This window comes from Apteryx mantelli, chromosome 1 (assembly GCF_036417845.1).
Source record: "Apteryx mantelli isolate bAptMan1 chromosome 1, bAptMan1.hap1, whole genome shotgun sequence".
Lineage (NCBI taxonomy): Eukaryota > Metazoa > Chordata > Aves > Apterygiformes > Apterygidae > Apteryx > Apteryx mantelli.
Window position 1 is genome coordinate 58,851,927 of NC_089978.1, and position 14,057 is coordinate 58,865,983.

Consider the following 14,057-nt stretch of genomic DNA (forward strand, 5'->3'; position numbering starts at 1 on the left):
CATGGTGGTACCACTCCGGTACCCACCATAAGGTCTGGTCTCCATACGCACTCTGGCTGCATTCTGACTCCACATCAGTGAACAAGGAAACGTCACATACCCCTTCCTCCTAAAGGAAATCCAGGCACACAGCAGACTTCGACAAGGTGGGCCCCTGATGGAGAGGACTGGGGGCCTGGGGCTGAATGCCTGCAGCAGGCGTGTCTTCCTTGCAGTCAGCGCGACCAGCATGCACACCCTACAACCACGGACGCAGGCACACTGCAGTGCACCTCTGCTTCACAGCACAGATTGCCATGGAGACCCAGGCGTTTCCTTTAACTCTCAGATATCAAAACCCTTACCGCATCTCACATCAGAAAGACCCAAATCTGTCTCAGGAAAGGTTAGACACTCACTTCAGCAACTTAAGGTCTCAAATATTACCAGCCTCTCTCATTCTTCAGACTCACTTGTAGCCATGCACATGGGGAAAACTGAAGGAAATTCCTTTCTTTCCATAGCCAGGGAAAAACAGGAGAATGTCTCTCTTGCTTTGTCCACACACATACAAAGTTACACCCTTCTATTTTCCCCACTTTTGTACATGAGTTTAAGATGAGTCTTTCCAAAAATACATCTAGGCATAGCAGGGGGTTTCATTAATCTACCAAATGAACTTCAGGATACTGGAAGATTGAACAGTTAGGTTGCTAACATTAGCAAAGGATACTGAGCCCTCCTGTTTGTCGACTCGAGCCACCCTAGAAGGCAATCTTTCAAAATATTTGGCACTATAATTCGTTTTTTCGAACCTTTAACCTCAAGTCTACTAGCCACACTTTACTGCAATACCTAAAGTTCAGGCAATGCCCCAGGAAGATACCCCAGTATCTTCCATCACTTGCCATGGCTTTTTTAATTCAGAAAAATATCTGCAGAGGGCTATAAAAACAAAATTTTAACATAATGAAGTATCAATCTCAGGAAAGAGGCAAATCAACCAGAAATGAGGAAATTCTGTGATCCGATTTTCAACTCACCATTATCCAGCACAAACAGAATTTATATGCACAGACATCCTGTGCATATGCAAATGCAACTGAGACTTTTCATCTTTCATCTGACCTGTGTTGCGTTTGCAATACTGCAGTGTAACACTGCAGTCTTCTCCTACAAGGAAGCATTTTTTGCTACCTCATTTTTTCCATGAACAGTGCCTCTAGCAATTGCTATCTTTGAAGAAATTTATTTAGCATTTTTGCTATATATCAAATATAGCTCTGCCTGGGTTATCACTGAACTTTGCACTGCTCTGACACCTGAAATAGTTAGAAAATATTCTGCTAATTTCCTTTACAACTATTTGTATTTTACTGCAGACTCTATTCCATTTACAGTATATAAACACACTTACATTTATAAACAGCTAAATTAAAAAAAAATGCTCAAATACTTAATAAAAATAGCAACTGTCCAAAATGTTCATGCCTTGAATTCCTTCAAACATCTTGGAAAATGTAAATTAGGATGTTTTTCCTCATCAAGGAACTATTAAATAGTACATAATGAAATCTATCTCCCAAAGATCTCTGAGCCTTACACATGCTCTTTAATATATATAGGAGAAATTTCTTATACAGAAAACGTGCATTTTGCACTTTTCTTCACTGTATTATGCAGAAGGAGCCTGAAAAAGAACGCATGAAATATTTTAATTCACAGATGCACAAGTTTTTAAAAAAATGTTGCTTAAAACCAGCAAAGTTAAACCAGACTTACGGACATGCTTCATTTCCTTGACTGACATATTTAGTTGGGAATATCCTTGCAGACTTTCATACCGTTTTAATTAAGTCTGTTTTAACTGAATGTAATGTTGAAGCGCTGCATGATAAAACACAGAAGAGACAGAAAAGCTGTTATGGCATCTGTCCACGGTGCTTCCTTATGTCACTCAGGTGGAGAGGGGAGGTGGCAGTGGAAGGATACTGGGGAGTAGATCAAAAGGACAGGAGAAAAATAGCCGAGTTCAATGAAGACAAAGAAAGTGATTGAAAAGGCCAGGCCCAAAGAACTAATTTTTTAGTTAATGGATGTAATGCCTGCTGAGACATTTTCCACACCTGGAACACAGCCAGCTATTTTTGATGCAGAAGTCCTGCTCTCACCCACACCAGCAGTTTTTGAAACCTGACTTAAGCGCGCTCTTTTCAAGGTGCGGGAGTGCCCTAATTCGGTGTTTTTGCGCAGCGGAGGCCTGAAGCCGGTAGGCACGCCTGCCTACCCACTCCCAAACACGGGGAAGGGGGGGAAAAGCGGCTTTTTAGCCCGCCTGCGTGGCCGAGCGAGAAGGTCCCGCCAGGCGGGTGGCGAGGGGGGCGCGGGTGGCGGCCGAGCCCGCACAGACTCCAGCGGGGCCGGACCTGCGGGAAGCGCTTCCTCGGCCTCCATCTCTCAGCCAAAAAAACTCCGGCTCCGCTTCAGAGAGCGGCCTCCTTCCCTCCCTCCTTCTCTGCCTCCCGCCTTCTCCTGCGGAGAGGCCCCGCCGAGCCCTCCCCTCCCCCACGCCGCACGGAGGGGCGCGCGCCCCAACGGCATCCCCGCGCGGGGGGGAGCAGCCCCTACGCGCGCTACAGCGCGGCCGGCACGTGCGGCCCCGCAACCGCCGTTGACGGCGGTTGGGGGGGGGGAGGGGGGCAGCGCCGCGGCCGGCGCAACAGGAGCCGGGCCCGCGCGCACCGCCCCGCCACTCACCTCGCGCTGCTGCTCGGCGGCGTTGGGGGGGGGGGGAGCGCGCCGCGCCGCCGGGCGCTAAGGGGTGCCGGGGCTGCGGCTGCTCCCCGCCCCCGCCCCGGCCGGTTACTGGTGCGTGTCACTGAGGGGAGGCAGCTCCCCCTGCGCCGCGCTGCCTCCTTCATCCCCTCCTCCGCGCCGCCCGCTTCCCCATCCCCCCCGCGCCGACCGCTCCCCACGGGCCGCCGCGGATGAGTCGGGGCAGGAGCAGCTGCCGGGGCCGCGGCGGCGGCCGCCAGTGCCGGCCCGCGCCTCTAGGGGGAGGCGGCAGGGCGAGGCCCAGCGGCGGCGCCGGCCGCGGCCCGGAGCCGGCATGGCAGCGCCGGCCTAGCCGCCGGTTCCCCTCCAACCCCCCGGCTCCGCGCTGGGGCTGGGGAGCGCAGGAGGGGGGTCCCGCGCCTCAGCTCTCCAAACTGCCCGGCAGATGTTTTCTCATAGCTTGGATTTTCTTTGTCTTGATCCTAGCCCGGGCACGGCACCTAAATTTCTCTGACCAGAAGGATCTTTGGTTTTTAACAAAAAGCAAGTTAACAGAAGCTTTTGGAAGCTTGTCTTTTGTAATTAAAGGCACTTTTTAATCATTTAGTGACTAGCACTAATACATTTAAACTTGTCATACAGTATAGTCTTCTGTGAGGCCAGTAGTCTTTGCTGCATTTGGAGAAGGCTCCCCATCAGGACAGGAAGAATCATGATATCCTGTCCCATGTCAGTAATGCACAGAAGCAGGATTACTCCTGCCCATGAAGACCTCAGAAGACTTAAGATGATTATTTAGGAAGGTAATTTTAACTTTTATGGATGAGGTGGTTCTTCTATAAGTGTTTTTCTGAAGTGTCCCAACATAAGAGGACACCAACCTCCAGTGAGAGCATCCTCTTACGGCACAGGCAGTGATATCCTGATGATACCTGAACTGTGCTCAGAGTCTGAATCAGATGAAGAAACTGGGTTCAAATAAAATTTGCAGAGTACAGGTAGAATCCATGTAGCAGCTAAATTTATTTGCAGATTACCTCAGAACCTCCTAATTTTCTTCCTCTTCCCTGTAAGATTTTAAATTGTGCCTGTCAAAATAAATGCTATTAACTAGATTTAATTCTTCTGCAGTCTTTGTAGCGAGGATGACAATCTCAAATATTTTATATTTTAATATAAAGTACTCTTGCAAATTCAGTGGAAGGAATGACTATTGCAAATATTTTTTTTTTCTACACTTAATTTTCATTCAGGAGTTCAATTTTTTCAAGAAGACACCACTTTTTTTTCCAAAGTATGTAGGCAACAAGTTCTGGAAAAAACGTTGGTTCTTAACATGCATACCCAAAGGCTTGCCAAGACACTATCTTTCCTTCCGGAAACGTGAAATTGTTATGAGATAGCATTGATGCGGGCATGCATGCGGCATACACAGGATTTAAAAAAAGAAGCAGTGATTTGAATGCCTCAGTTTTTAATGTCCTAAGGCTACCTCAGTGAGCTGCAGCCACTAATGGACATTCAATCCATAGGCCTGGACTAGAGCTAGCCTGAAGTAAAACCTGAACACACGTAAAATGTGGAAGTTGGGAACTCAATACTCTGTACTGTTTCTACAGATCACTCTCTTTGGGTTACACTCATTGCTAAAACAGGCATTGCGAGAGGAAGACGGGGATATCAAGGCCCTAGTGTGATAAACCTTAATTAACACTAATACTGAAGCGAGGACTTTGAAAACTAAAAGCAGCAGTTGTTATAACTTCGTTCTTCCTCTGTGGCTAGGCAATGTAACAATTGCAGCCTCTATGGATCAGGCCTAGAGGCAAATATGTAATACAAGTTGATGAGCACATTATGCGAATAGTTGGAGCAGTCACTCAGAAAGGGAGACGTGCAAGTTTAATCCCTTCTGTGTCTGAGAAGTTTTATACCTGTATATCCTTCTTCTCTTAATGCCCTAGCAACAACACTGTTCTGTGTGTGTCTGTTCAGCCTCTTGCCAAAGCTGTTTTATATATAAAAATAAATGCTGATTGGGTGAGCAAACTTTCAAGACTCTTGCTAGTTGATTAGGGGAGGTGTGTATGAAGTGTGCAGGGAAACCTGGATCTTGGTCACTTACTCTAATACCTGTTTAATATAAAATACACAAACAGCCCTTGGAACAAGAGCTAGAACCAAGTCCTTTCTTCTGTGAAGGTAGGGCTTCACCGTGCTAGATGAAGTATCATTTGCTCCCTCTTACTTCTTGCCAAAGCCCAATTAATCTTTAATTATTTGCTGCGAGTGGTACAGCCTCAAGTGGCAGGATAGGTATTCTTTACCCCCGGCCTAGTGCCTGTTTCCTCCCCTTATATCAGATAGCTTGGTGAAGAAGGTATTCCCCTAAAACAAGTGTGGATTTACTAGGAGAGGACCAAGAGCTTTTTAGCATCCTTCTGCTTTTCCCCATCAGCATGATTTGGGGCAGTGCATTTGGACATTACCTGAAAGTTTAGGACAGCCAGCAGTTTGGTCAGAGCAGACAGGTGATTATTGTTCATGCAAAAGCAGATAGCAGGGTGCAATCACCGTAAATCCAACAAGTCCAGAACATGTCAGATCTCCCGTGCATTCAGTCTGCATATTTTGGCCATCTGTGCAGTACTTACATGGTAAGACTTAAGTTTCTTTCTTTCATTACACACATACTACATGATGCACATAACCTTTTATTCCTGCTAAATATTTTCTGGGGCAAAATGTTCTAAATTCCCATATTACATGGTGCAGTCACTGCTGTGCTGTCTCTCCCCAATTCCCCTCCTTCCTCCTCTTCTCTTCTTGCCTCTGACAGGGATCAAGAATACATCTGCGTCTGCCAAGAAGGTTGGAAATATAGGTTTCAGTTGATACCCATCTGGATGGGTGATGTAGCCTCTGAAATACTGTCTAAAGAGGTGGTAAACTTGCTCCATTGGCCTTCAAGTTCAGTAATCGTTGTTATATTTTCTGCCAGGCAATTTAGCAGATGTACAGTGGGAATACATATGGGATAGTACTGCTCACGTGAACTAGCTTAGGGATATGCCTAGTCTGTGAACACCATGAAGCACTGAAAAAGACTTGAAGCGGCTCATTTCTTGAAGACTGGGTGCTCTGGGCATTTTCAGTTACAGCATTTCGGGTGCTTAGTGAAACAGTGAAATGTTAGCTTCTCCAGGTAGCTTCTAATCTTCTTTTACAGTAATAGATGATAGCTGAATGGGGATTTGGGGAAGCTCAACTTTAGGCTGAGGCACTTAAGACTGCACAGTCCTAACCCTAAGCTTTTTCTTCTTCCCTTTTCAGTGCTTTATTCCCAGCTTCTTTCATGAAGTGTGAAAACCCTGGCTAATTTACATGTTTCTCCTGTTCTAGCCAGTATGCCTTTTTGTTGCTCACTAGGATGTTATTTCCCACATGCTAGCCTACTACAGGGAACTGCTTATGTAAAAATCATTGCCAGTTTGCAGTCCACATTTTTCAAATAATGCAGACTGCGTAGTTAACAGAGCCCTCTAGGGGTAGTTTGTTTGCCTTACAGTTTTGTGAAATGATTCTGTATTATCTGTTGTTCTAGGCAGATTTTCCATATTCTGTTAACACAGTGCAATGTTGAGTATGTTTTTTTCTTAGTAGTTCAGTAAAAGAGAAAAGGGAAGAAATGAGGACTGTAGGAAATAGAAAGTTTCTCGTTGGGGAAATTGGTGAGGAAAGTTAAGAATTAAAGAATCAAAATGGGATAAGCGATTTAAAGTACAAGCCTAGAATTTTGCAATTGGAGCAAGGTGTTTGTGAGGCTTATAGAGGGTATCTGCAATCGGAGAGCACAAAGCAAAGAGAATATTCTGATTGTGGGGGGGAAATATGCCAACATCTGGGTAATGCTTATTTGGGAAGTGTCCTGGGTAGTGGGGGAAGGTGGTGGCGGGGGCTGCCAGGGCCCATCCCCCTACCCCAAGGGATCAGGGCCCGGGGGCAGCTGGGGCAGCCCCAGCCCCTCGGGGCATCGGGCACCGCCGTGGGGCCGGGCCAAGGCCAAGGTCGGGGTGGGGGTCTGGGGGGCCTGTGGCCGGGCAGGGGCAGGGACTGATGGCCCCAGGCTGGGCTGAGATGGGGCTGGGGCTGGGGGTGCCCCCAAGGACCTGACAGAAGGCATTTTTTGCATCCATAATGCATTAACTGAAAGAATTATCTGCATGTTTTATAGAATGGAGGGGTATGCAATACCTTTTCTGCAAGGTGTTTTAATCTGAGAGGACGGGGGAAAGTTTTCTCGGGAACTGAAAAACAGACCCTTCAGCAATCTTTCTCTTGAAATCTTACAGTAATCTTACAGTGACGCACACCAGTAATCATTAACTCCGGTGGAAAGTTGACTTAACATGCTACAGGTATAATAATGAGTCTAGCCAGATTCTAAGGTTATTTAATCTTTTCCTTCCTGTCAGCTCTCTCTACTGCACATTTTTTACATTTTAATGCCTGTAGTCATTTCATTCTTTCAATCTTTCCATCACTTATTTTACATGAGAAAATTATTAAAATATATATTTTTATCAGAGAATAATAGAGCATGTGCAAAGAAAGGTAGGATGAGCAACTCTCCCAAGTTTCCTTTGTCAAAAAGATTCCTGTGCCTCCTTCTTAGTTCCAACACACCAGTACCAACTATGATTAATCAGTCTGAAGAGACAGTGCCCCATGTAGTTTAACAAATTTCATTTTCAAGTTTGGGTACTTTAGACCTTTCCCCAACTAAATCTTCTTCTTTTCTTCAGATAAAACAGTCTCTTTTAAGGGTTTGTCGTCAGTTAACAGGTCTAGCTGATTTCACTGCATCAACAATACAATTCATTTATCTTCCTTTCTCCTAGACATGGAAGGAATTCAATTTAACTCTTCAGAAATGTCTGCAAACACACAGATTGTGAGTTTTATTTACTTTACATATAGGTATTACTGTAATAGCTTCCTGTTTTATTTCCAGTGAACACAAAAATCGCACTCATAACAGGATTATGAAGCTTTTTCACTTCTCGTTCATGTGGATGTAACCTGAAATCACTGTCTCATATCTGATGACTTTTTGCCTTCCCATTAACTTCTTTTTCAGTATCTCAAGAATAAGAGAATTACAGGTATTTAAAACAGAAAGTGCACCATAGTTTTATCCCAGGGATACTTTTTTGACCTTTCAAACCCCTTTCTTGTCCTGTCAAAATAAGCATATGGCCAAGCATCTGAGGGCCATATGTACCTCTGTGAGCTGAGGAGGAGGTGGCAAGCTGCAGGCAGGGAGCAGAGGCAGGAAGACCGTGATTCCCCTCAGACCCTGCCATTCCTGTGTGCAGTGGAGCTTGCCTGGGAGCCTCTGGGCATGCATCAAGTGCATCAAGCACAGCTTCAGCCTGGCTCACTGCCTCCCATAGCTAATGAGTCAGCATACTCCAGAGCCCTGCCGCTGATCTTGGGACACAACTCCGAAGCAAGAACCATATTTGGACCGCTTTCAGGCTGTCTGCACCTCAAGACAGGTTGGATATCCCTACTCCAATGCATGGGTTTCACTCAGTGATCTCCACTCAGTGAAGCTCAGATTTGCACTGCTGTCTATCATCTGACTTATATGGTATTTAAATTACCTGTATTTAGAAATCGTTTATATAATTGCAGCAATAGACAGGTCAATAAACACTAAATCAAGGACCTAGTTTATAATGCTTAGCAACTTCTGGGTGAATTTTTAATTGCATGCATTAAATTGTTGCTCTTTTTTTAGCTGGCTAGGTTACAGTTGTACACTGACTGGGACACAACCATTTTTATAGGTAGGAAACAAACTGTATGAAAAAGGAAAAAGAACAATCCCCTCTCAGCCTTAGAACCTCAGCTGAAAAACATACAAGGGAACATATTACTCTCCCCTTTCTTTTTTCAAATTTTGTCAATTTAGTTACTCAGAAATCTAAGGGCCCAAAGTGCCCATTAGAACTTTTCAAAATCCTGGACTCAGCAAAACTCTGAAATTTCTGAAAACAAAGAAATGAAGAGTTAATAGACATACTATCCACTCTGCAGTAAGTATACAACATCTTACTTGTATTTGTTGTGTTACACTTACCTATAGGTTGCTATATTGAATGGTAAAAAGGATCAGTTGGAGCAAACTTGTGATTGTGAGGAGGGGCAATATATGCAGAAGATCTCCTCTGCTTGACCTCTGGGTATCTGATTATCAGAGAGATCCAGTGTGCCTCATTTCACCATGCCATCATTGCCGCATCAGCAATGCAATGCACAAATTTTGTCATCTTTTGGATTTTTGGCAGTCGGAGGATAAATGAAGCCCGTTAATTCAGAGATGGGTAAATACAGGACAGTGCTAGAATGCATCATGTGCCTACGGCTTACATGCTTGTAAAAATTTGCACAAGCAGTATTCTTTTGGTGGATGGGTTGAGTGATTTACATGAGACGCAGGCAACTGCCCCTGCATACAAGGGTAGTAGGCATATCCTGGGAGCACGGAGGTGTCGCAGCAGGCAGAGGTAAGGTTGCACACGTACACACTTCTGCTACATAGACCGAATTCTCAGAATTGTGAACTTTGCAGACCTTGGTGTTTTGACAGGACATACGATAGGAATGGATACCTTAACTGATAACATAGTGCTTTGTCACTGATATTTTTCAACTTTTTAAAAACTGAAGAGACATGTTTGATTAAGAGAAACACTTAAGCACTTTGGAGTCATCATGTAGATTTGAAACTTCAGCTTTTGGACTTCAGCTGGGAAAGATATTTTTAATAAATAATAGGTAAACCAAAAACAGTTGCAGGGGAATCAAAACTAGTTATGAAAATAGGCTGAATTTCATAAATTTAGTTTCAATCAAAAAAAAAAGAGTTCATTAATGTTAAAATATTTCATATATTTTCAAAACAGGAAGCTTTACTTCAGAAATATAAAAATATTTTAATGTTTGAATCAAAGCTTTTTGACTTTTAATTTCAGAGTAGCATTTTAAAATGTTCTACATCTTAAAAAATGAAAATAAGTGTTTTAAAAGAGGTAAGTGTGATTTTGTAATAAATATAATATTTTTCTTTCTGTCAAGCCTTCACCCTCCTGAAATCAACAAAAGTGGCTTTTAAAACAAAATGTTTGAAAAATACTGTTTTGGCTTCATTTTGAATTGTTTCAAATTTAAATTAGGTGTGAATTTGAAATGTTTCTGGAATTTTCTGGAGTTCATTGTTGCTGCCATTGTTGGTAAGAAAAGTTGCAGATATAATATACATGACACTGATTAAAATAAATTTAATTGTAAAATGAAACACTGGTGTCTAATTCCCCTTTCCAACTTCTGTCCTGCCTGTCTCACCACACATAGCCCTGTTGATAATCAACTATGGCAATATAGCTTAGTGACTTAAGGACCTGTATTATAGCAAGCTTAGCCTAAATGAGACCAAAAGACCTATAGAGAGCCTATTTATAGCGATATAAACAACAGATAGTAGTTAATATCTTTATATAGTATCAAAACTCAAGGTCATAGCACAGATGGCTGAATAATTCCACACTAGAAAAGTGGTTCTCCCGTCACCGTTATGACTAAGATATACTTGTAGAATTTGGTTATGACAGTATGGAGGGGAAAGCATTAACAGAGGCTAACCTTCCCCTCAAGAGGACTGCTTCCTCACACTCTCTTTAAAGTCCATGGACAAAGATAAGCTTCTCCAAGTGCAAATTTACAGTACTTAAGTTTTTGTGCTGAACTGCATTCTGTAGGAGACTTTTCCTTTCCATTTATTGTAAAAAGAGCCCAAGAAAATGGTTTTCATTATAGTCATCTCTTACAAATATCACCCAAAATGGGAAATTTTGGAACTACCAAAAGCTGTGACTAGGTAAACAATAATCCTATGCTATCCTGCTAGCAGAGATGTACATTACTATCCCATTTAGCTCAGTCATCACTCCAATTTAATAACACAGCTGAGTTTCTGATAGGGTTGTACATAGATGGGAATGGATAAAAACAAAGTGTAAGGCCTGAGAGATCCCTTACAAGAAGAAGCCCTGAGGATAGTAACTCTGTGTTATCATCTTCTCTAACCTCCTCACATATTTTCATACAAGACTGTGAAATTAACATAATAGTCCGTTATATTGCTTCTTTTCTTGTATTAGGAAACTGATTGATTTGGTTGGTTTTTTTTTTTTTGAACAGAGATTGTTAATTAAAATGTATTGCCTAGAATACTAGCTCACAAGTACTGGGCAGGGTCCTTCCCAGTACCTTGTGATTTTTCAAGCTTAATCCAGACTTCTCACCACACCATTTTATATTTGAGTAGGTTTCTCAGTTAATAAACAGAAACTACAGATTTAACTAAATCCACACCTGTCACCATATTCAGGTCCCCATCCCTATTAGAAGCAATGAGGATCTTAAAAATTCATTCCTTGCTAACTGATGCCCTCTGCTGTTACTATCTATATTACAAGCGGTAACTCTCGGAGAAAATTCCTTGGCTTTCCCTCTTTTGACCACTTTGAACATCAGCGTAGTCTTTGCCATCAACTCTTTTACTCCAAAACTCAAGGCTGTTAAGGAAACTTGTTTCTGGCCCCAGTCAGCTAAATTTTTATTGATCCTTTCGAAAGACTTATTGCATTACAGCTGTGTTGGCTTGCTATTTCTCAAATTATTTCTAAAAAATAATGCTGGCATGTCATATGCATTTTTTCTTTTAAGTCTTTCTCCTCTTTTGCATCTTGTCTGCTTCTGAAATTGCACAAGGGAAGATGTGTTAACGTGCTTTCTTCTCCCAGACTTATATTTAATCTCTAAATTATACCTTTAGGAGTTACAATCATCAAGAATGTTCCTTCATGGTTTATGGTCTCTTTCAAGAAATACTGCATAGGCAATCAGTGTGCCTGATGACATTGATGACATCTCTAACACATAGTGACAATGAAAAATGACTTCTCTTTGAGCCCAGCCTTTTGTAGTGTTGGCATTACACACTGTTTTCATATACTGCTATGGCATACTGAAACACTGACCTCCCTTATTAAATACTGACTCCTTATTAAGTGTATACTCAGAATGGTATTTGCTCACTTTCATCAGAATGCTTTTACTTTGTTTTAAGGAATATGATGCTTGGACTGTTACGCTTAGAGAGTCTGTTCAGATTGGTATTCCAATATCAGCTACTGTTTGAGTTTTCTTCAGATACCAGATTGTTTTCTCCTAATCTTGTTATTGAAGGTCCATTAAGTAGATTGCTATCCTTACTATCATTTCCAGTTATTTGGGGGGGGGGCGGTTGCAGGTGTAATTTTCCCTATCATATTCACTTTATCTGGCTTTGGTCTAATACTTCTTTTTTTCTAAGGTAAAATCACAGGAATTCATTTGTTGTAACAGTGATCGCATTCTGCTCGCATTCAGTTTTAGGCTTTCATATTTGGTCTTGTCCATAGTGCTGCAGAGCTGTCATGTTCTTCCTCCTGCTGACATCTTTAGAAAGCCATCAATTATTCATTTCACATCTACCACTTCTATTATTCAAGTTCTTAACTCTGAATATCTTCTGCAGGCAAAATTTCAAGGTGATCCTTCTGAAGCACCATCTTCAAAATGAAGCGTTCAAAATGGGAAACGTGCAGTTTTCTTTGTTAGGCTGATCTTTCCGGAAAAACTTGTCCTAGAAAGTTTGCAAATTTGATCATCTAGGGTAAGAAGGGTAATGTGGAGGGCAAACTGGAGACCATCAAGCAGGATTTCAGAGCTCTGGGGATGGTGGTCAAGGGTCTGGGAGCCCAGGTCATCTTCTCCTCAATCCTGCCAGTGAGGGGGATGGATGAGAGGAGGAGGAGATGGACTTTCCAAATTAATGACTGGCTGCGCCACTGGTGTTGGCAACAGGGTTTTGGTTTCTACGACCATGGGACCCTGTTTGAAGATCGACAACTGATGGGGAGAGATGGGATCCACCTCACGAGGCGGGGTACACGGGTCTTTGCCAACAGGTTGGCCAAGCTGGTAAGCAGGGCTTTAAACTAGGAAAGATGGGGGAAGGGGAGAGTTATAGTGCCAGGGTAGCTGGCAAAAGACTGCTCAAGTCAGGATGCCTCCAGCAGGTGAATGCAGCCAGGGAAGTGCGCATGGGATGTGGCTATGGAGGATCCTCTTGTACCCCTCCTGGGAAACCTGCATGCTTGATCTCCTCTCTGAAATGCCTGTACACCAATGCACGCAGCATGGGGAACAAACAGGAAGAACTAGAGATGTGTGTGCGGTCGCAGGGCCGTGATCTCATTGCCATTACAGAGACATGGTGGGATAGCTCGCATGACTGGAGTGCCGTCATGGATGGCTACATGCTTTTTAGGAAAGACAGGCCAGGAAAGCGAGGTGGTGGAGTTGCTCTTTATGTGAGAGAGCAACTGGAATGTATCGAGGTGTGCCTGGGGGTGGATGAAGAGCGAGTCGAGAGCTTATGGGTAAGGATTAAAGGGCAGGCTAGCATGGGTGACACTGTTGTGGGTGTTTACTACAGGCCACTTGATCAGGAAGAGGAAGTCGATGAGGCCTTCTGCAGACAGCTGGAAGTAGCCTCACGATCCCAGGCCCTGGTTCTCATGGGGGACTTCAAACACCCTGATATCTGCTGGAAAGACAGCACAGCTAGGCACAAAGAGTCCCGGAGGTTCCTGCAGAGCATTGGTGACAACTCCTTGACACAGGTGGTGGAGGAGCCAACAAGGAGAGGTGTGTTGCTGGACCTTGTACTAACAAACAAAGAAGGACTGGTTGGAGATGTGAAGGTCGGGGGCAGCCTTGGCTGCAGTGACCATGAGATGGTGGAGTTCAGGATCCTGCAAGGAGGAGGCAGGGCACTAAGTAGGATTGCAACCCTGGACTTCAGGAGAGCAAACTTTGGCCTCTTCAGGGACCTACTTGGAGGAATCCCATGGGTGAGGGCCCTAGAAGGAAGGGGCGTTCAAAAGAGCTGGTTAATATTCAAATATCACTTCCTCCAAGCTCAAGAGCGGTGCATCCCTATGAGTAGGAAGTCAAGCAAAGGATGTAGGAGACCTGCATGGATGAGCAAGGAGCTCCTGGCAAAACTCAACCAGAAGAAGGAAGTCTACAGAAAGTGGAAAGGGGGACAGGCCACTTGGGAGGAAAATAGGAACATTGTCAGAGTATGCAGGGGTGCGACGAGGAAGGCCCGTTTGGAATTAAAT

At 43.7% G+C, this 14,057-nt stretch overlaps 1 protein-coding gene across 1 annotated transcript in view; it reads right to left on the reverse strand.

The window, feature by feature from the left end:
* The window catches only part of DZIP1 (DAZ interacting zinc finger protein 1), a 44,692-nt gene extending 41,870 nt beyond the window's left edge, over positions 1–2,822 (reverse strand). The window contains exons 1-2 of the mRNA XM_067293403.1: positions 2,737–2,822; positions 1,762–1,866 (exon numbers count right to left, since the gene is read on the reverse strand). The gene's annotated coding sequence lies outside the window, so the exon portion shown is untranslated. The remainder of the gene's footprint in view (positions 1–1,761; positions 1,867–2,736) is intronic.
* Between the last annotated feature and the right edge of the window lie 11,235 nt (positions 2,823–14,057).